The sequence below is a fragment of the Balaenoptera physalus genome (assembly GCF_965194825.1).
Source record: "Balaenoptera physalus genome assembly, chromosome: 21".
In the NCBI taxonomy this organism is placed as follows: Eukaryota; Metazoa; Chordata; class Mammalia; order Artiodactyla; family Balaenopteridae; genus Balaenoptera; species Balaenoptera physalus.
This window is the reverse complement of record NC_138902.1, coordinates 7,785,686-7,807,682: the sequence shown is the minus strand read 5'-3', so window position 1 is coordinate 7,807,682 and position 21,997 is coordinate 7,785,686. Positions and strand designations below refer to the sequence as shown.

Below are 21,997 nucleotides of genomic sequence, written 5' to 3'. Positions count from 1 at the left end.
TACGACATAATGGAAACTGCTAAGCGCTTTCGCTTCAGCAGGGTTTTCAGGCCTTAGCTTGAGGCAAAGACTCACGTCAAGTTTCCCTGTAGCTCTAGAGCAGGACAGCAAGAGCTCCCACCCATGCTATGGAAGCACCGTGTTTCCTTAGAGAAAACTCCTTTTCTTTCCAGACGGCTGCCTACAGTGACCAGAGGCCAGGTAAAAAGAGTGTTATTTAGGATTCTTCAGGGAAGCATGTTTAGAGATTTAACATGGGAAAGCAAGGCTCGTGCCATCAGGTCTTCTTCTCCGGTTAACATGCAGCCGAAACCCTTCTGATTTCTAACAAGTCAATAGAGACTCTAGCCACACCCTGCTCCCTTGCTGAATCAACTTTTCTTCACAGGGTTTTCTGCATGTATCGAACTCCCTCATTCTTGGAACGCTGTATGTAACCCTTCGGGGCTAAACCTATTCTAAAGTCCTGCAGTGTAACAGGAAAAACTTTGCTTAGGTTCCAGTAGGAATGCAAGCCTCCTTTCTCCTGTAGGTATGGGGTCCTTTTTTAAGAGTTCCTAGAAGAAGTCCAAGCAGATTGTGTTTCTTAGTGTAGCTCCAATGAGGGCAATGAGGCAGACTTCCATGGCATGTAGGTCGTGAGAGAACAGAATCCCTGGAGCTGTTTGAGAGCTGTGTCCACCTAGCTACCTAAGGAAGGGTGCAGCGTGTTGACCTACACTCTGTATACATAGAGTGACTGGGAAAGGCTTCTAGGTCTGGATGTTTCTTAGAAGGACAAAGGAGACTGCTGTTACTCACTGTATTTGTAGGAAAAAGGGTGCCTACACGAGGGTGCCTAGTGTCTGGAAAAGTGAAGAAACGTTAAAGTAAAGCAGAACTTCGAATACGACATAATGGAAAATGCTAAGCGCTTTCGCTTCAGCAGGGCTTTTCAGGCCTTAGCTTGAGGCAAGGACTCACGTCATGTTACCCTGTAGCTCTAGAGCATGACAAGAGGAACTCCCACCCGTGCTATGGAAGCACCGTGTTTCCTTAGAGAAACTCCTTTTCTTTCCAGAGGGCTGCCCACACGGAATAGAGGCCAGTCAAAAAGAGTGTTATTTAGGTATCTCAGGGCAGCATGGATAGAGATTTAAAATGGGAACGCAAGGCATAGGCATTCAGGTCTTTTCCGGTGAACATGCACCCGGAAACCTTCTTATATCTAAAAAGTCCAAAGAGACTCTAGCTACACCCTGGTCCCTTGGTGAATCAACTTTTCTTCACAGAGTGTTCTGCATATATGGAACTCCCACATCCCTGGAACGTTCTATGTATGCTATAGGGCCGAAGCCTATTCTAAAGTCCTGCAGTGTACCAGGAAAAACTGTGCTTTGGTTCCAGTAGGAATGCAAGCCTCCTTTCTCCTGTAGGTATGGGGTCATTGGGTAAGAGTTCCTAGAGGTAGGCGAAGCAGGTTGTGTATCTTAGTGAAGCTCCAAAGAGGGCAAGAGGCAGACTTCCATGGCATGTAGGACGTGAGAGAACAGAATCCCTGGAGCTGTTGAAGAGCTGAGTATACCTAGCTTCCTAAGGAAGGGTGCAGCGAGTGCCCTACACTGTGAATACATAGAGTGACTGGGAAAGGCTTCTAGGTCTGGATGTTTCTTAGAAGAGCAAAGGAGACTGCTGGTACTCACTGTATTTGTACGAAAAAGGGTGCCTACACGAGGGTGCCTAGTGTCTCCAAAAGTGAAGAAACGTTAATGTAAAGCCGAACTTCGAATACGACATAATGGAAACTGCTAAGCGCTTTCGCTTCAGCAGGGTTTTCAGGCCTTAGCTTGAGGCAAAGACTCACGTCAAGTTTCCCTGTAGCTCTAGAGCAGGACAGCAGGAGCTCCCATCCATGCTATGGAAGCACCGTGTTTCCTTAGAAAAAACTCCTTTTCTTTCCAGAGGGCTGCCTACAGTGACCAGAGGCCAGGTAGAAATAGTGTTATTTAGGATTCTTCAGGGAAACATGTTTAGAGATTTAACATGGGAAAGCAAGGCTTGTGCCATCAGGTCTTCTTCTCCGGTTAACATGCAGCCGAAACCCTTCTGATTTCTAACAAGTCAATAGAGACTCTAGCCACACCCTGGTCCCTTGCTGAATCAACTTTTCTTCACAGGGTTTTCTGCATGTATCGAACTCCCTCATTCTTGGAACTCTCTATGTAACCCTTCGGGCCTAAACCTATTCTAAAGTCCTGCAGTGTAACAGGAAAAACTTTGCTTAGGTTCCAGTAGGAATGCAAGCCTCCTTTCTCCTGTAGGTATGGGGTCCTTGGGGAAGAGTTCCTAGAAGAAGGCCAAGCAGATTGTGTTTCTTAGTGTAGCTCCAATGAGGGCAATGAGGCAGACTTCCATGGCATGTAGGTCGTGAGAGAACAGAATCCCTGGAGCTGTTGAAGAGCTGAGTCCACCTAGCTTCCTAAGGAAGGGTGCAGCGAGTTGCCTTAAACTCTGAATACACAGAGTGACTGGGAAAGGCTTGTAGGTCTGGATGATTCTTAGAAGGGTAAAGGAGACTGCTGGTACTCACTGTATTTCTACGAAAAAGGGTGCCTACACAAGGGTGTCTAGTGTCTGGATAAGAGAAGAAACGTTCAAGTAAAGCAGAACTTCGAATACGACATATTGGAAACTGCTAAGCGCTTTCTCTTCAGCAGGGCTTTTCAGGCCTTCGTTTGAGGCAAGGACTCACGTCAAGTTACCCTGTAGCTCTAGAGCTTGACAGGAGGAACTCCCACCCATGCTATAGAAGCACCGTGTTTCCTTAGAGAAACTCCTTTTCTTTCCAGAGCGCTGCCCACAGTGAATAGAGGCCAGTCAAAAACAGTGTTATTTATGTATCTCAGGGCAGCATGGATAGAGATTTAAAATGGAAACGCAAGGCTTAGGCATTCAGGTCTTTTCCGGTGAACATGCACCCGGACACCTTCTTATATCTAAAAAGTCCAAGGAGACACTAGCTACACCCTGGTCCCTTGCTGTATCAACTTTTCTTCACAGAGTGTTCTGCATATATGGAACTCCCTCATCCTTGGAACGTTCTATTTATGTTATAGGGCCGAAGCCTATTCTAAAGTCCTGCAGTGTAACAGGAAAAACTGTGCTTTGGTTCCAGTAGGAATGTAAGCCTCCTTTCTCCTGTAGGTATGGGGTCATTGGGTAAGATTTCCTAGAGGTAGGCGAAGCAGATTGTGTATCTAAAGGAAGCTCCAAAGAGGGCAATGAGGCAGACTTCCATGGCATGTAGGACGTGAGAGAACAGAATCCCTGGAGCTGTTGAAGAGCTGAGTCTAACTAGCTTCCTAAGGAAGGGTGCAGCGAGTTGCCCTACACTCTGAATACATAGAGTGACTGGGAAAGGCTTCTAGGTCTGGATGTTTCTTAGAAGAGCAAAGGAGACTGCTGGTACTCACTGTATTTGTAGGAAAAAGGGTGCCTACACGAAGGTGCCTAGTGTCTGGAAAAGTGAAGAAACTTTAAAGTAAAGGAGAACTTCGAATACGACATAATGGAAACTGCTAAGCGCTTTCGCTTCAGCAGGGCTTTTCAGGCCTCAGCTTGAGGCAAAGACTCACGTCATGTTTCCCGGTAGCTCTAGAGCAGGGCAGCAGGAGCTCCCACCCATGCTATGGAAGCACCGTGTTTCCTTAGAGAAAACTCCTTTTCTTTCCAGAGGGCTGCCCACAGTGAATAGAGGCCCGTCAAAAACAGTGTTATTTAGGTATCTCAGGGCAGCATGGATAGAGATTTAAACTGGGAACGCAAGGCTTAGGCATTCAAGTCTTCTTTCCCGGTGAACATGCAGCCGGACACCTTCTTATATCAAAAAAGTCCAAAGAGACTACAGCTACACCCTGGTCCCTTGCTGAATCAACTTTTCTTCACAGAGTGTTCTGCATATATGGAACTCCCTCATCCTTGGAACGTTCTATGTATGCTATAGGGCGGAAGCTTATTCTAAAGTCCTGCAGTGTACCAGGAAAAACTGTGCTTTGATTCCAGTAGGAATGCAAGCCTCCTTTCTCCTGTAGGTATGGGGTTCCTGGGTAAGAGTTCCTAGAGAATGGCGAAGCAGATTGTGTTTCTTAGTGTAGCTCCAATGAGGACAATGAGGCAGACTTCCATGGCATGTAGATCATGAGAGAACAGAATCCCTGGAGCTGTTGAAGAGCTGAGTCCACCTACCTTCCTAAAGAAGGGTGCAGCGAGTTGCCTTAAACTCTGAATACATAGCGTGACTGGGAAAGGCTTCTAGGTCTGGATGTTTCTTAGAAGGGTAAAGGAGACTGCTGGTATTCACTGTATTTGTACGAAAAAGGGTGCCTACACTAGGGTGCCTAGTGTCTGGTAAAGTGAAGAAACGTTCAAGTAAAGCAAAACTTCCAATACGACATACTGGAAAATGCTAAGAGCTTTCGCTTCAGCAGGGCTTTACAGGCCTTAGCTTGAGACAAGGACTCACGTCAAGTTACCCTGTAGCTCTAGAGCATGACAGGAGGAACTCCCACCCATACTATGGAAGCACCGTGTTTCCTTAGAGAAACTCCTTTTCTTTCCAGAGGGCTGCCCACAGTGAATAGAGGCCAGTCAAAAACAGTGTTATTTAGGTATCTCAGGGCAGCATGGATAGAGATTTAAAATGGGAACGAAAGGCTTAGGGCATTCAGGTCTTCTTTTCCGGTGAACATGCACCCGGACACCTTCTTATACCTAAAAAGTCCAAAGAGACTCGAGCTACACCCTGGTCCCTTGCTGAATCAACTTTTCTTCACAGAGTGTTCTGCATGTATGGAACTCCCTCATCCTTGGAACGTTCTATGTATGCTATAGTGCCTAAGCCTATTCTAAAGTACTGCAATGTACCAGGAAAAACTGTGCTTTGGTTCCAGTAGGAATGCAAGCCTCCTTTCTCCTGTAGGTATGGGGTCATTGGGTAAGAGTTCCTAGAGGTAGGCGAAGCAGATTGTGTATCTTACGGAAGCTCCAAGGAGGGCAATGAGGCAGACTTCCATGGCATGTAGGACGTGAGAGAACAGAATCCCTGAAGCTGTTGAAGAGCTGAGTCTACCTAGCTTCCTAAGGAAGGGTGCAGCGAGTTGCCCTACACTCTGAATACATAGAGTGACTGGTTAAGGCTTCTAGGTCTGGATGTTTCTTAGAAGAGCAAAGGAGACTGCTGGTACTCACTGTATTTGTAGGAAAAAGGGTGCCTACACGAGGGTGCCTAGTGTCTGGAAAAGTGTAGAAACTTTAAAGTAGAGCAGAACTTCGAATACGACATAATGGAAACTGCTAAGCGCTTTCGCTTCAGCAGGGTTTTCAGGCCTTAGCTTGAGGCAAAGACTCACGTCAAGTTTCCCTGTAGCTCTAGAGCAGGACAGCAGGAGCTCCCATCCATGCTATGGAAGCACCGTGTTTCCTTAGAAAAAACTCCTTTTCTTTCCAGAGGGCTGCCTACAGTGACCAGAGGCCAGGTAAAAATAGTGTTATTTAGGATTCTTCAGGGAAGCATGTTTAGAGATTTAACATGGGAAAGCAAGGCTCGTGCCATCAGGTCTTCCTCTCCGGTTAACATGAAACCGAAACCCTTCTGATTTCTAACAAGTCAATAGAGACTCTAGCCACACCCTGGTCCCTTGCTGAATCAACTTTTCTTCACAGGGTTTTCTGCATGTATCGAACTCCCTCATTCTTGGAACGCTCTATGTAACCCTTTGGGGCTAAACCTATTCTAATGTCCTGCAGTGTAACAGGAAAAACTTTGCTTAGGTTCCAGTAGGAATGCAAGCCTCCTTTCTCCTGTAGGTATTGGGTCCTTGGGTAAGAGTTCCTAGAAGAAGCCCAATCAGATTGTGTTTCTTAGTGTAGCTCCAATGAGGGCATTGAGGCAGACTTCCATGGCATGTAGGTCGTGAGAGAACAGAATCCCTAGAGCTGTTGAAGAACTGAGTCCACCTAGCTTCCTAAGGAAGGGTGCAGCGAGTTGCCTTAAACTCTGAATACGTAGAGTGACTGGGAAAGTCTTCTAGGTCTGGATGTTTCTTAGAAGGACAAAGGAGACTGCTGGTACTCACTGTATTTGTAGGAAAAAGGGTGCCTACACGAGGGTGCCTAGTGTCTGGAAAAGTGAAGAAACGTTAAAGTAAAGCAGAACTTCCAATACGACATAATGGAAAATGCTAAGCGCTTTCGCTTCAGCAGGGCTTTTCAGGCCTTAGCTTGAGGCAAGGACTCACGTCATGTTACCCTGTAGCTCTAGAGCATGACAAGAGGAACTCCCACCCGTGCTATGGAAGCACCGTGTTTCCTTAGAGAAACTCCTTTTCTTTCCAGAGGGCTGCCCACACGGAATAGAGGCCAGTCAAAAAGAGTGTTATTTAGGTATCTCAGGGCAGCATGGATAGAGATATAAATGGGAACGCAAGGCATAGGCATTCAGGTCTTTTCCAGTGAACATGCACCCGGAAACCTTCTTATATCTAAAAAGTCCAAAGAGACTCTAGCTACACCCTGGTCCCTTGGTGAATCAACTTTTCTTCACAGAGTGTTCTGCATATATGGAACTCCCACATCCCTGGAACGTTCTATGTATGGTATAGGGCCGAAGCCTATTCTAAAATCCTGCAGTGTAACAGGAAAAACTGTGCTTTGGTTCCAGTAGGAATGCAAGCCTCCTTTCTCCTGTAGGTATGGGGTCATTGGGTAAGAGTTCCTAGAGGTAGGCGAAGCAGGTTGTGTATCTTAGTGAAGCGCCAAAGAGGGCAAGAGGCAGACTTCCATGGCATGTAGGACGTGAGAGAACAGAATCCCTGGAGCTGTTGAAGAGCTGAGTCTACCTAGCTTCCTAAGGAAGGGTGCAGCGAGTTGCCCTACACTCTGAATACATAGAGTGACTGGGAAAGGCTTGTAGGTCTGGATGTTTCTTAGAAGAGCAAAGGAGACTGCTGGTACTCACTGTATTTGTAGGAAAAAGGGTGCCTACACGAGGGTGCCTAGTGTCTGGAAAAGTGTAGAAACTTTAAAGTAGAGCAGAACTTCGAATACGACATAATGGAAACTGCTAAGCGCTTTCGCTTCAGCAGGGTTTTCAGGCCTTAGCTTGAGGCAAAGACTCACGTCAAGTTTCCCTGTAGCTCTAGAGCAGGACAGCAAGAGCTCCCACCCATGCTATGGAAGCACCGTGTTTCCTTAGAGAAAACTCCTTTTCTTTCCAGACGGCTGCCTACAGTGACCAGAGGCCAGGTAAAAAGAGTGTTATTTAGGATTCTTCAGGGAAGCATGTTTAGAGATTTAACATGGGAAAGCAAGGCTCGTGCCATCAGGTCTTCTTCTCCGGTTAACATGCAGCCGAAACCCTTCTGATTTCTAACAAGTCAATAGAGACTCTAGCCACACCCTGCTCCCTTGCTGAATCAACTTTTCTTCACAGGGTTTTCTGCATGTATCGAACTCCCTCATTCTTGGAACGCTGTATGTAACCCTTCGGGGCTAAACCTATTCTAAAGTCCTGCAGTGTAACAGGAAAAACTTTGCTTAGGTTCCAGTAGGAATGCAAGCCTCCTTTCTCCTGTAGGTATGGGGTCCTTTTTTAAGAGTTCCTAGAAGAAGTCCAAGCAGATTGTGTTTCTTAGTGTAGCTCCAATGAGGGCAATGAGGCAGACTTCCATGGCATGTAGGTCGTGAGAGAACAGAATCCCTGGAGCTGTTTGAGAGCTGTGTCCACCTAGCTACCTAAGGAAGGGTGCAGCGTGTTGACCTACACTCTGTATACATAGAGTGACTGGGAAAGGCTTCTAGGTCTGGATGTTTCTTAGAAGGACAAAGGAGACTGCTGTTACTCACTGTATTTGTAGGAAAAAGGGTGCCTACACGAGGGTGCCTAGTGTCTGGAAAAGTGAAGAAACGTTAAAGTAAAGCAGAACTTCGAATACGACATAATGGAAAATGCTAAGCGCTTTCGCTTCAGCAGGGCTTTTCAGGCCTTAGCTTGAGGCAAGGACTCACGTCATGTTACCCTGTAGCTCTAGAGCATGACAAGAGGAACTCCCACCCGTGCTATGGAAGCACCGTGTTTCCTTAGAGAAACTCCTTTTCTTTCCAGAGGGCTGCCCACACGGAATAGAGGCCAGTCAAAAAGAGTGTTATTTAGGTATCTCAGGGCAGCATGGATAGAGATTTAAAATGGGAACGCAAGGCATAGGCATTCAGGTCTTTTCCGGTGAACATGCACCCGGAAACCTTCTTATATCTAAAAAGTCCAAAGAGACTCTAGCTACACCCTGGTCCCTTGGTGAATCAACTTTTCTTCACAGAGTGTTCTGCATATATGGAACTCCCACATCCCTGGAACGTTCTATGTATGCTATAGGGCCGAAGCCTATTCTAAAGTCCTGCAGTGTAACAGGAAAAACTGTGCTTTGGTTCCAGTAGGAATGCAAGCCTCCTTTCTCCTGTAGGTATGGGGTCATTGGGTAAGAGTTCCTAGAGGTAGGCGAAGCAGGTTGTGTATCTTAGTGAAGCTCCAAAGAGGGCAAGAGGCAGACTTCCATGGCATGTAGGACGTGAGAGAACAGAATCCCTGGAGCTGTTGAAGAGCTGAGTCTACCTAGCTTCCTAAGGAAGGGTGCAGCGAGTGCCCTACACTGTGAATACATAGAGTGACTGGGAAAGGCTTCTAGGTCTGGATGTTTCTTAGAAGAGCAAAGGAGACTGCTGGTACTCACTGTATTTGTACGAAAAAGGGTGCCTACACGAGGGTGCCTAGTGTCTCCAAAAGTGAAGAAACGTTAATGTAAAGCCGAACTTCGAATACGACATAATGGAAACTGCTAAGCGCTCTCGCTTCAGCAGGGTTTTCAGGCCTTAGCTTGAGGCAAAGACTCACGTCAAGTTTCCCTGTAGCTCTAGAGCAGGACAGCAGGAGCTCCCATCCATGCTATGGAAGCACCGTGTTTCCTTAGAGAAAACTCCTTTTCTTTCCAGAGGGCTGCCTACAGTGACCAGAGGCCAGGTAAAAATAGTGTTATTTAGGATTCTTCAGGGAAACATGTTTAGAGATTTAACATGGGAAAGCAAGGCTTGTGCCATCAGGTCTTCTTCTCCGGTTAACATGCAGTCGAAACCCTTCTGATTTCTAACAAGTCAATAGAGACTCTAGCCACACCCTGGTCCCTTGCTGAATCAACTTTTCTTCACAGGGTTTTCTGCATGTATCGAACTCCCTCATTCTTGGAACTCTCTATGTAACCCTTCGGGCCTAAACCTATTCTAAAGTCCTGCAGTGTAACAGGAAAAACTTTGCTTAGGTTCCAGTAGGAATGCAAGCCTCCTTTCTCCTGTAGGTATGGGGTCCTTGGGGAAGAGTTCCTAGAAGAAGGCCAAGCAGATTGTGTTTCTTAGTGTAGCTCCAATGAGGGCAATGAGGCAGACTTCCATGGCATGTAGGTCGTGAGAGAACAGAATCCCTGGAGCTGTTGAAGAGCTGAGTCCACCTAGCTTCCTAAGGAAGGGTGCAGCGAGTTGCCTTAAACTCTGAATACACAGAGTGACTGGGAAAGGCTTGTAGGTCTGGATGATTCTTAGAAGGGTAAAGGAGACTGCTGGTACTCACTGTATTTCTACGAAAAAGGGTGCCTACACAAGGGTGTCTAGTGTCTGGATAAGAGAAGAAACGTTCAAGTAAAGCAGAACTTCGAATACGACATATTGGAAACTGCTAAGCGCTTTCTCTTCAGCAGGGCTTTTCAGGCCTTCGTTTGAGGCAAGGACTCACGTCAAGTTACCCTGTAGCTCTAGAGCTTGACAGGAGGAACTCCCACCCATGCTATAGAAGCACCGTGTTTCCTTAGAGAAACTCCTTTTCTTTCCAGAGCGCTGCCCACAGTGAATAGAGGCCAGTCAAAAACAGTGTTATTTATGTATCTCAGGGCAGCATGGATAGAGATTTAAAATGGGAACGCAAGGCTTAGGCATTCAGGTCTTTTCCAGTGAACATGCACCCGGACACCTTCTTATATCTAAAAAGTCCAAAGAGACTCTAGCTACACCCTGATCCCTTGCTGTATCAACTTTTCTTCACAGAGTGTTCTGCATATATGGAACTCACTCATCCTTGGAACGTTCTATGTACGTTATAGGGCCGAAGCCTATTCAAAAGTCCTGCAGTGTAACAGGAAAAACTGTGCTTTGGTTCCAGTAGGAATGCAAGCCTCCTTTCTCCTGTAGGTATGGGGTCATTGGGTAAGATTTCCTAGAGGTAGGCGAAGCAGATTGTGTATCTAACGGAAGCTCCAAAGAGGGCAATGAGGCAGACTTCCATGGCATGTAGGACGTGAGAGAACAGAATCCCTGGAGCTGTTGAAGAGCTGAGTCTACCTAGCTTCCTAAGGATGGGTGCAGCGAGTTGCCCTACACTCTGAATACATAGAGTGACTGGGAAAGGCTTCTAGGTCTGGATGTTTCTTAGAAGAGCAAAGGAGACTGCTGGTACTCACTGTATTTGTAGGAAAAAGGGTGCCTACACGAAGGTGCCTAGTGTCTGGAAAAGTGAAGAAACTTTAAAGTAAAGGAGAACTTCGAATACGACATAATGGAAACTGCTAAGCGCTTTCGCTTCAGCAGGGCTTTTCAGGCCTCAGCTTGAGGCAAAGACTCACGTCATGTTTCCCGGTAGCTCTAGAGCAGGGCAGCAGGAGCTCCCACCCATGCTATGGAAGCACCGTGTTTCCTTAGAGAAAACTCCTTTTCTTTCCAGAGGGCTGCCCACAGTGAATAGAGGCCCGTCAAAAACAGTGTTATTTAGGTATCTCAGGGCAGCATGGATAGAGATTTAAACTGGGAACGCAAGGCTTAGGCATTCAAGTCTTCTTTCCCGGTGAACATGCAGCCGGACACCTTCTTATATCAAAAAAGTTCAAAGAGACTACAGCTACACCCTGGTCCCTTGCTGAATCAACTTTTCTTCACAGAGTGTTCTGCATATATGGAACTCCCTCATCCTTGGAACGTTCTATGTATGCTATAGGGCGGAAGCTTATTCTAAAGTCCTGCAGTGTACCAGGAAAAACTGTGCTTTGATTCCAGTAGGAATGCAAGCCTCCTTTCTCCTGTAGGTATGGGGTTCCTGGGTAAGAGTTCCTAGAGAATGGCGAAGCAGATTGTGTTTCTTAGTGTAGCTCCAATGAGGACAATGAGGCAGACTTCCATGGCATGCAGATCATGAGAGAACAGAATCCCTGGAGCTGTTTGAGAGCTGTGTCCACCTAGCTACCTAAGGAAGGGTGCAGCGAGTTGACCTACACTCTGTATACATAGAGTGACTGGGAAAGGCTTCTAGGTCTGGATGTTTCTTAGAAGGACAAAGGAGACTGCTGTTACTCACTGTATTTGTAGGAAAAAGGGTGCCTACACGAGGGTGCCTAGTGTCTGGAAAAGTGAAGAAACGTTAAAGTAAAGCAGAACTTCGAATACGACATAATGGAAAATGCTAAGCGCTTTCGCTTCAGCAGGGCTTTTCAGGCCTTAGCTTGAGGCAAGGACTCACGTCATGTTACCCTGTAGCTCTAGAGCATGACCAGAGGAACTCCCACCCGTGCTATGGAAGCACCGTGTTTCCTTAGAGAAATTCCTTTTCTTTCCAGAGGGCTGCCCACACGGAATAGAGGCCAGTCAAAAAGAGTGTTATTTAGGTATCTCAGGGCAGCATGGATAGAGATTTAAAATGGGAACGCAAGGCATAGGCATTCAGGTCTTTTCCGGTGAACATGCACCCGGAAACCTTCTTATATCTAAAAAGTCCAAAGAGACTCTAGCTACACCCTGGTCCCTTGGTGAATCAACTTTTCTTCACAGAGTGTTCTGCATATATGGAACTCCCACATCCCTGGAACGTTCTATGTATGCTATAGGGCCGAAGCCTATTCTAAAGTCCTGCAGTGTAACAGGAAAAACTGTGCTTTGGTTCCAGTAGGAATGCAAGCCTCCTTTCTCCTGTAGGTATGGGGTCATTGGGTAAGAGTTCCTAGAGGTAGGCGAAGCAGGTTGTGTATCTTAGTGAAGCTCCAAAGAGGGCAAGAGGCAGACTTCCATGGCATGTAGGACGTGAGAGAACAGAATCCCTGGAGCTGTTGAAGAGCTGAGTATACCTAGCTTCCTAAGGAAGGGTGCAGCGAGTGCCCTACACTGTGAATACATAGAGTGACTGGGAAAGGCTTCTAGGTCTGGATGTTTCTTAGAAGAGCAACGGAGACTGCTGGTACTCACTGTATTTGTACGAAAAAGGGTGCCTACACGAGGGTGCCTAGTGTCTCCAAAAGTGAAGAAACGTTAATGTAAAGCCGAACTTCGAATACGACATAATGGAAACTGCTAAGTGCTTTCGCTTCAGCAGGGCTTTTCAGGCCTTAGCTTGAGGCAAAGACTCACGTCAAGTTTCCCTGTAGCTCTAGAGCAGGACAGCAGGAGCTCCCGTCCATGCTATGGAAGCACCGTGTTTCCTTAGAGAAAACTCCTTTTCTTTCCAGAGGGCTGCCTACAGTGACCAGAGGCCAGGTAAAAATAGTGTTATTTAGGATTCTTCAGGGAAACATGTTTAGAGATTTAACATGGGAAAGCAAGGCTTGTGCCATCAGGTCTTCTTCTCCGGTTAACATGCAGTCGAAACCCTTCTGATTTCTAACAAGTCAATAGAGACTCTAGCCACACCCTGGTCCCTTGCTGAATCAACTTTTCTTCACAGGGTTTTCTGCATGTATCGAACTCCCTCATTCTTGGAACTCTCTATGTAACCCTTCGGGCCTAAACCTATTCTAAAGTCCTGCAGTGTAACAGGAAAAACTTTGCTTAGGTTCCAGTAGGAATGCAAGCCTCCTTTCTCCTGTAGGTATGGGGTCCTTGGGGAAGAGTTCCTAGAAGAAGGCCAAGCAGATTGTGTTTCTTAGTGTAGCTCCAATGAGGGCAATGAGGCAGACTTCCATGGCATGTAGGTCGTGAGAGAACAGAATCCCTGGAGCTGTTGAAGAGCTGAGTCCACCTAGCTTCCTAAGGAAGGGTGCAGCGAGTTGCCTTAAACTCTGAATACACAGAGTGACTGGGAAAGGCTTGTAGGTCTGGATGATTCTTAGAAGGGTAAAGGAGACTGCTGGTACTCACTGTATTTCTACGAAAAAGGGTGCCTACACAAGGGTGTCTAGTGTCTGGATAAGAGAAGAAACGTTCAAGTAAAGCAGAACTTCGAATACGACATATTGGAAACTGCTAAGCGCTTTCTCTTCAGCAGGGCTTTTCAGGCCTTCGTTTGAGGCAAGGACTCACGTCAAGTTACCCTATAGCTCTAGAGCTTGACAGGAGGAACTCCCACCCATGATATAGAAGCACCGTGTTTCCTTAGAGAAACTCCTTTTCTTTCCAGAGCGCTGCCCACAGTGAATAGAGGCCAGTCAAAAACAGTGTTATTTATGTATCTTAGGGCAGCATGGATAGAGATTTAAAATGGGAACGCAAGGCTTAGGCATTCAGGTCTTTTCCAGTGAACATGCACCCGGACACCTTCTTATATCTAAAAAGTCCAAAGAGACTCTAGCTACACCCTGATCCCTTGCTGTATCAACTTTTCTTCACAGAGTGTTCTGCATATATGGAACTCACTCATCCTTGGAACGTTCTATGTACGTTATAGGGCCGAAGCCTATTCAAAAGTCCTGCAGTGTAACAGGAAAAACTGTGCTTTGGTTCCAGTAGGAATGCAAGCCTCTTTTCTCCTGTAGGTATGGGGTCATTGGGTAAGATTTCCTAGAGGTAGGCGAAGCAGATTGGGTATCTAACGGAAGCTCCAAAGAGGGCAATGAGGAAGACTTCCATGGCATGTAGGACGTGAGAGAACAGAATCCCTGGAGCTGTTGAAGAGCTGAGTCTAACTAGCTTCCTAAGGAAGGGTGCAGCGAGTTGCCCTACACTCTGCATACATAGAGTGACTGGGAAAGGCTTCTAGGTCTGGATGTTTCTTAGAAGAGCAAAGGAGACTGCTGTTACTCACTGTATTTGTAGGAAAAAGGGTGCCTACACGAGGGTGCCTAGTGTCTGGAAAAGTGAAGAAACGTTAAAGTAAAGCAGAACTTCGAATACGACATAATGGAAACTGCTAAGCGCTTTCTCTTCAGCAGGGCTTTTCAGGCCTTAGCTTGAGGCAAAGACTCACGTCAAGTATCCCTGTAGCTCTAGAGCAGGACGGCAGGAGCTCCCACCCATGCTATGGAAGCACCGTGTTTCCTTAGAGAAAACTCCTTTTCTTTCCAACGGGCTGCCTACAGTGACCAGAGGCCAGGTAAAAAGAGTGTTATTTAGGATTCTTCAGGGAAGCATGTTTAGAGATTTAACATGGGAAAGCAAGGCTCGTGCCATCAGGTCTTCCTCTCCGGTTAACATGAAACCGAAACCCTTCTGATTTCTAACAAGTCAATAGAGACTCTAGCCACACCCTGGTCCCTTGCTGAATCAACTTTTCTTCACAGGGTTTTCTGCATGTATCGAACTCCCTCATTCTTGGAACGCTCTATGTAACCCTTTGGGGCTAAACCTATTCTAATGTCCTGCAGTGTAACAGGAAAAACTTTGCTTAGGTTCCAGTAGGAATGCAAGCCTCCTTTCTCCTGTAGGTATTGGGTCCTTGGGTAAGAGTTCCTAGAAGAAGCCCAATCAGATTGTGTTTCTTAGTGTAGCTCCAATGAGGGCATTGAGGCAGACTTCCATGGCATGTAGGTCGTGAGAGAACAGAATCCCTAGAGCTGTTGAAGAACTGAGTCCACCTAGCTTCCTAAGGAAGGGTGCAGCGAGTTGCCCTACACTCTGAATACATAGAGTGACTGGGAAAGGCTTCTAGGTCTGGATGTTTCTTAGAAGAGCAAAGGAGACTGCTGGTACTCACTGTATTTGTAGGAAAAAGGGTGCCTACACGAAGGTGCCTAGTGTCTGGAAAAGTGAAGAAACTTTAAAGTAAAGGAGAACTTCGAATACGACATAATGGAAACTGCTAAGCGCTTTCGCTTCAGCAGGGCTTTTCAGGCCTCAGCTTGAGGCAAAGACTCACGTCATGTTTCCCGGTAGCTCTAGAGCAGGGCAGCAGGAGCTCCCACCCATGCTATGGAAGCACCGTGTTTCCTTAGAGAAAACTCCTTTTCTTTCCAGAGGGCTGCCCACAGTGAATAGAGGCCCGTCAAAAACAGTGTTATTTAGGTATCTCAGGGCAGCATGGATAGAGATTTAAACTGGGAACGCAAGGCTTAGGCATTCAAGTCTTCTTTCCCGGTGAACATGCAGCCGGACACCTTCTTATATCAAAAAAGTTCAAAGAGACTACAGCTACACCCTGGTCCCTTGCTGAATCAACTTTTCTTCACAGAGTGTTCTGCATATATGGAACTCCCTCATCCTTGGAACGTTCTATGTATGCTATAGGGCGGAAGCTTATTCTAAAGTCCTGCAGTGTACCAGGAAAAACTGTGCTTTGATTCCAGTAGGAATGCAAGCCTCCTTTCTCCTGTAGGTATGGGGTTCCTGGGTAAGAGTTCCTAGAGAATGGCGAAGCAGATTGTGTTTCTTAGTGTAGCTCCAATGAGGACAATGAGGCAGACTTCCATGGCATGCAGATCATGAGAGAACAGAATCCCTGGAGCTGTTTGAGAGCTGTGTCCACCTAGCTACCTAAGGAAGGGTGCAGCGAGTTGACCTACACTCTGTATACATAGAGTGACTGGGAAAGGCTTCTAGGTCTGGATGTTTCTTAGAAGGACAAAGGAGACTGCTGTTACTCACTGTATTTGTAGGAAAAAGGGTGCCTACACGAGGGTGCCTAGTGTCTGGAAAAGTGAAGAAACGTTAAAGTAAAGCAGAACTTCGAATACGACATAATGGAAAATGCTAAGCGCTTTCGCTTCAGCAGGGCTTTTCAGGCCTTAGCTTGAGGCAAGGACTCACGTCATGTTACCCTGTAGCTCTAGAGCATGACCAGAGGAACTCCCACCCGTGCTATGGAAGCACCGTGTTTCCTTAGAGAAATTCCTTTTCTTTCCAGAGGGCTGCCCACACGGAATAGAGGCCAGTCAAAAAGAGTGTTATTTAGGTATCTCAGGGCAGCATGGATAGAGATTTAAAATGGGAACGCAAGGCATAGGCATTCAGGTCTTTTCCGGTGAACATGCACCCGGAAACCTTCTTATATCTAAAAAGTCCAAAGAGACTCTAGCTACACCCTGGTCCCTTGGTGAATCAACTTTTCTTCACAGAGTGTTCTGCATATATGGAACTCCCACATCCCTGGAACGTTCTATGTATGCTATAGGGCCGAAGCCTATTCTAAAGTCCTGCAGTGTAACAGGAAAAACTGTGCTTTGGTTCCAGTAGGAATGCAAGCCTCCTTTCTCCTGTAGGTATGGGGTCATTGGGTAAGAGTTCCTAGAGGTAGGCGAAGCAGGTTGTGTATCTTAGTGAAGCTCCAAAGAGGGCAAGAGGCAGACTTCCATGGCATGTAGGACGTGAGAGAACAGAATCCCTGGAGCTGTTGAAGAGCTGAGTATACCTAGCTTCCTAAGGAAGGGTGCAGCGAGTGCCCTACACTGTGAATACATAGAGTGACTGGGAAAGGCTTCTAGGTCTGGATGTTTCTTAGAAGAGCAACGGAGACTGCTGGTACTCACTGTATTTGTACGAAAAAGGGTGCCTACACGAGGGTGCCTAGTGTCTCCAAAAGTGAAGAAACGTTAATGTAAAGCCGAACTTCGAATACGACATAATGGAAACTGCTAAGTGCTTTCGCTTCAGCAGGGCTTTTCAGGCCTTAGCTTGAGGCAAAGACTCACGTCAAGTTTCCCTGTAGCTCTAGAGCAGGACAGCAGGAGCTCCCGTCCATGCTATGGAAGCACCGTGTTTCCTTAGAGAAAACTCCTTTTCTTTCCAGAGGGCTGCCTACAGTGACCAGAGGCCAGGTAAAAATAGTGTTATTTAGGATTCTTCAGGGAAACATGTTTAGAGATTTAACATGGGAAAGCAAGGCTTGTGCCATCAGGTCTTCTTCTCCGGTTAACATGCAGTCGAAACCCTTCTGATTTCTAACAAGTCAATAGAGACTCTAGCCACACCCTGGTCCCTTGCTGAATCAACTTTTCTTCACAGGGTTTTCTGCATGTATCGAACTCCCTCATTCTTGGAACTCTCTATGTAACCCTTCGGGCCTAAACCTATTCTAAAGTCCTGCAGTGTAACAGGAAAAACTTTGCTTAGGTTCCAGTAGGAATGCAAGCCTCCTTTCTCCTGTAGGTATGGGGTCCTTGGGGAAGAGTTCCTAGAAGAAGGCCAAGCAGATTGTGTTTCTTAGTGTAGCTCCAATGAGGGCAATGAGGCAGACTTCCATGGCATGTAGGTCGTGAGAGAACAGAATCCCTGGAGCTGTTGAAGAGCTGAGTCCACCTAGCTTCCTAAGGAAGGGTGCAGCGAGTTGCCTTAAACTCTGAATACACAGAGTGACTGGGAAAGGCTTGTAGGTCTGGATGATTCTTAGAAGGGTAAAGGAGACTGCTGGTACTCACTGTATTTCTACGAAAAAGGGTGCCTACACAAGGGTGTCTAGTGTCTGGATAAGAGAAGAAACGTTCAAGTAAAGCAGAACTTCGAATACGACATATTGGAAACTGCTAAGCGCTTTCTCTTCAGCAGGGCTTTTCAGGCCTTCGTTTGAGGCAAGGACTCACGTCAAGTTACCCTATAGCTCTAGAGCTTGACAGGAGGAACTCCCACCCATGATATAGAAGCACCGTGTTTCCTTAGAGAAACTCCTTTTCTTTCCAGAGCGCTGCCCACAGTGAATAGAGGCCAGTCAAAAACAGTGTTATTTATGTATCTTAGGGCAGCATGGATAGAGATTTAAAATGGGAACGCAAGGCTTAGGCATTCAGGTCTTTTCCAGTGAACATGCACCCGGACACCTTCTTATATCTAAAAAGTCCAAAGAGACGCTAGCTACACCCTGATCCCTTGCTGTATCAACTTTTCTTCACAGAGTGTTCTGCATATATGGAACTCACTCATCCTTGGAACGTTCTATGTACGTTATAGGGCCGAAGCCTATTCAAAAGTCCTGCAGTGTAACAGGAAAAACTGTGCTTTGGTTCCAGTAGGAATGCAAGCCTCTTTTCTCCTGTAGGTATGGGGTCATTGGGTAAGATTTCCTAGAGGTAGGCGAAGCAGATTGGGTATCTAACGGAAGCTCCAAAGAGGGCAATGAGGAAGACTTCCATGGCATGTAGGACGTGAGAGAACAGAATCCCTGGAGCTGTTGAAGAGCTGAGTCTAACTAGCTTCCTAAGGAAGGGTGCAGCGAGTTGCCCTACACTCTGCATACATAGAGTGACTGGGAAAGGCTTCTAGGTCTGGATGTTTCTTAGAAGAGCAAAGGAGACTGCTGTTACTCACTGTATTTGTAGGAAAAAGGGTGCCTACACGAGGGTGCCTAGTGTCTGGAAAAGTGAAGAAACGTTAAAGTAAAGCAGAACTTCGAATACGACATAATGGAAACTGCTAAGCGCTTTCTCTTCAGCAGGGCTTTTCAGGCCTTAGCTTGAGGCAAAGACTCACGTCAAGTATCCCTGTAGCTCTAGAGCAGGACGGCAGGAGCTCCCACCCATGCTATGGAAGCACCGTGTTTCCTTAGAGAAAACTCCTTTTCTTTCCAACGGGCTGCCTACAGTGACCAGAGGCCAGGTAAAAAGAGTGTTATTTAGGATTCTTCAGGGAAGCATGTTTAGAGATTTAACATGGGAAAGCAAGGCTCGTGCCATCAGGTCTTCCTCTCCGGTTAACATGAAACCGAAACCCTTCTGATTTCTAACAAGTCAATAGAGACTCTAGCCACACCCTGGTCCCTTGCTGAATCAACTTTTCTTCACAGGGTTTTCTGCATGTATCGAACTCCCTCATTCTTGGAACGCTCTATGTAACCCTTTGGGGCTAAACCTATTCTAATGTCCTGCAGTGTAACAGGAAAAACTTTGCTTAGGTTCCAGTAGGAATGCAAGCCTCCTTTCTCCTGTAGGTATTGGGTCCTTGGGTAAGAGTTCCTAGAAGAAGCCCAATCAGATTGTGTTTCTTAGTGTAGCTCCAATGAGGGCATTGAGGCAGACTTCCATGGCATGTAGGTCGTGAGAGAACAGAATCCCTAGAGCTGTTGAAGAACTGAGTCCACCTAGCTTCCTAAGGAAGGGTGCAGCGAGTTGCCTTAAACTCTGAATACGTAGAGTGACTGGGAAAGTCTTCTAGGTCTGGATGTTTCTTAGAAGGGCAAAGGAGACTGCTGGTACTCACTGTATTTGTAGGAAAAAGGGTGCCTACACGAGGGTGCCTAGTGTCTGGAAAAGTGAAGAAACGTTAAAGTAAAGCAGAACTTCCAATACGACATAATGGAAAATGCTAAGCGCTTTCGCTTCAGCAGGGCTTTTCAGGCCTTAGCTTGAGGCAAGGACTCACGTCATGTTACCCTGTAGCTCTAGAGCATGACAAGAGGAACTCCCACCCGTGCTATGGAAGCACCGTGTTTCCTTAGAGAAACTCCTTTTCTTTCCAGAGGGCTGCCCACACGGAATAGAGGCCAGTCAAAAAGAGTGTTATTTAGGTATCTCAGGGCAGCATGGATAGAGATATAAATGGGAACGCAAGGCATAGGCATTCAGGTCTTTTCCAGTGAACATGCACCCGGAAACCTTCTTATATCTAAAAAGTCCAAAGAGACTCTAGCTACACCCTGGTCCCTTGGTGAATCAACTTTTCTTCACAGAGTGTTCTGCATATATGGAACTCCCACATCCCTGGAACGTTCTATGTATGCTATAGGGCCGAAGCCTATTCTAAAGTCCTGCAGTGTAACAGGAAAAACTGTGCTTTGGTTCCAGTAGGAATGCAAGCCTCCTTTCTCCTGTAGGTATGGGGTCATTGGGTAAGAGTTCCTAGAGGTAGGCGAAGCAGGTTGTGTATCTTAGTGAAGCTCCAAAGAGGGCAAGAGGCAGACTTCCATGGCATGTAGGACGTGAGAGAACAGAATCCCTGGAGCTGTTGAAGAGCTGAGTCTACCTAGCTTCCTAAGGAAGGGTGCAGCGAGTTGCCCTACACTCTGAATACATAGAGTGACTGGGAAAGGCTTGTAGGTCTGGATGTTTCTTAGAAGAGCAAAGGAGACTGCTGGTACTCACTGTATTTGTAGGAAAAAGGGTGCCTACACGAGGGTGCCTAGTGTCTGGAAAAGTGTAGAAACTTTAAAGTAGAGCAGAACTTGGAATACGACATAATGGAAACTGCTAAGCGCTTTCGCTTCAGCAGGGTTTTCAGGCCTTAGCTTGAGGCAAAGACTCACGTCAAGTTTCCCTGTAGCTCTAGAGCAGGACAGCAAGAGCTCCCACCCATGCTATGGAAGCACCGTATTTCCTTAGAGAAAACTCCTTTTCTTTCCAGACGGCTGCCTACAGTGACCAGAGGCCAGGTAAAAAGAGTGTTATTTAGGATTCTTCAGGGAAGCATGTTTAGAGATTTAACATGGGAAAGCAAGGCTCGTGCCATCAGGTCTTCTTCTCCGGTTAACATGCAGCCGAAACCCTTCTGATTTCTAACAAGTCAATAGAGACTCTAGCCACACCCTGCTCCCTTGCTGAATCAACTTTTCTTCACAGGGTTTTCTGCATGTATCGAACTCCCTCATTCTTGGAACGCTCTATGTAACCCTTCGGGGCTAAACCTATTCTAAAGTCCTGCAGTGTAACCGGAAAAACTTTGCTTAGGTTCCAGTAGGAATGCAAGCCTCCTTTCTCCTGTAGGTATGGGGTCCTTTTTTAAGAGTTCCTAGAAGAAGTCCAAGCAGATTGTGTTTCTTAGTGTAGCTCCAATGAGGGCAATGAGGCAGACTTCCATGGCATGTAGGTCGTGAGAGAACAGAATCCCTGGAGCTGTTTGAGAGCTGTGTCCACCTAGCTACCTAAGGAAGGGTGCAGCGAGTAGACCTACACTCTGTATACATAGAGTGACTGGGAAAGGCTTCTAGGTCTGGATGTTTCTTAGAAGGACAAAGGAGACTGCTGTTACTCACTGTATTTGTAGGAAAAAGGGTGCCTACACGAGGGTGCCTAGTGTCTGGAAAAGTGAAGAAACGTTAAAGTAAAGCAGAACTTCGAATACGACATAATGGAAAATGCTAAGCGCTATCGCTTCAGCAGGGCTTTTCAGGCCTTAGCTTGAGTCAAGGACTCACGTCATGTTACCCTGTAGCTCTAGAGCATGACAAGAGGAACTCCCACCCGTGCTATGGAAGCACCGTGTTTCCTTAGTGAAACTCCTTTTCTTTCGAGAGGGCTGCCCACACGGAATAGAGGCCAGTCAAAAAGAGTGTTATTTAGGTATCTCAGGGCAGCATGGATAGAGATTTAAAATGGGAACGCAAGGCATAGGCATTCAGGTCTTTTCCGGTGAACATGCACCCGGAAACCTTCTTATATCTAAAAAGTCCAAAGAGACTCTAGGTACACCCTGGTCCCTTGGTGAATCAACTTTTCTTCACAGAGTGTTCTGCATATATGGAACTCCCACATCCCTGGAACGTTGTATGTATGCTATAGGGCCGAAGCCTATTCTAAAGTCCTGCAGTGTAACAGGAAAAACTGTGCTTTGGTTCCAGTAGGAATGCAAGCCTCCTTTCTCCTGTAGGTATGGGGTCATTGGGTAAGAGTTCCTAGAGGTAGGCGAAGCAGGTTGTGTATCTTAGTGAAGCTCCAAAGAGGGCAAGAGGCAGACTTCCATGGCATGTAGGACGTCAGAGAACAGAATCCCTGGAGCTGTTGAAGAGCTGAGTCTACCTAGCTTCCTAGGGAAGGGTGCAGCGAGTGCCCTACACTGTGAATACATAGAGTGACTGGGAAAGGCTTCTAGGTCTGGA

At 46.6% G+C, this 21,997-nt stretch overlaps 2 long non-coding RNA genes across 2 annotated transcripts in view; one reads left to right on the top strand and one right to left on the bottom strand.

Moving 5' to 3' along the window:
* The window catches only part of LOC309651495, a 181,596-nt gene that overhangs the window by 142,788 nt on the left and 16,811 nt on the right, over positions 1-21,997 (bottom strand). The gene's annotated exons all lie outside the window — the stretch shown is intronic.
* On the top strand, positions 16,810-19,567 carry LOC309651330. The gene is made up of 3 exons (XR_014258005.1): positions 16,810-17,449; positions 18,333-18,453; positions 19,342-19,567. It is a non-coding gene; the product is annotated as an uncharacterized lncRNA (long non-coding RNA).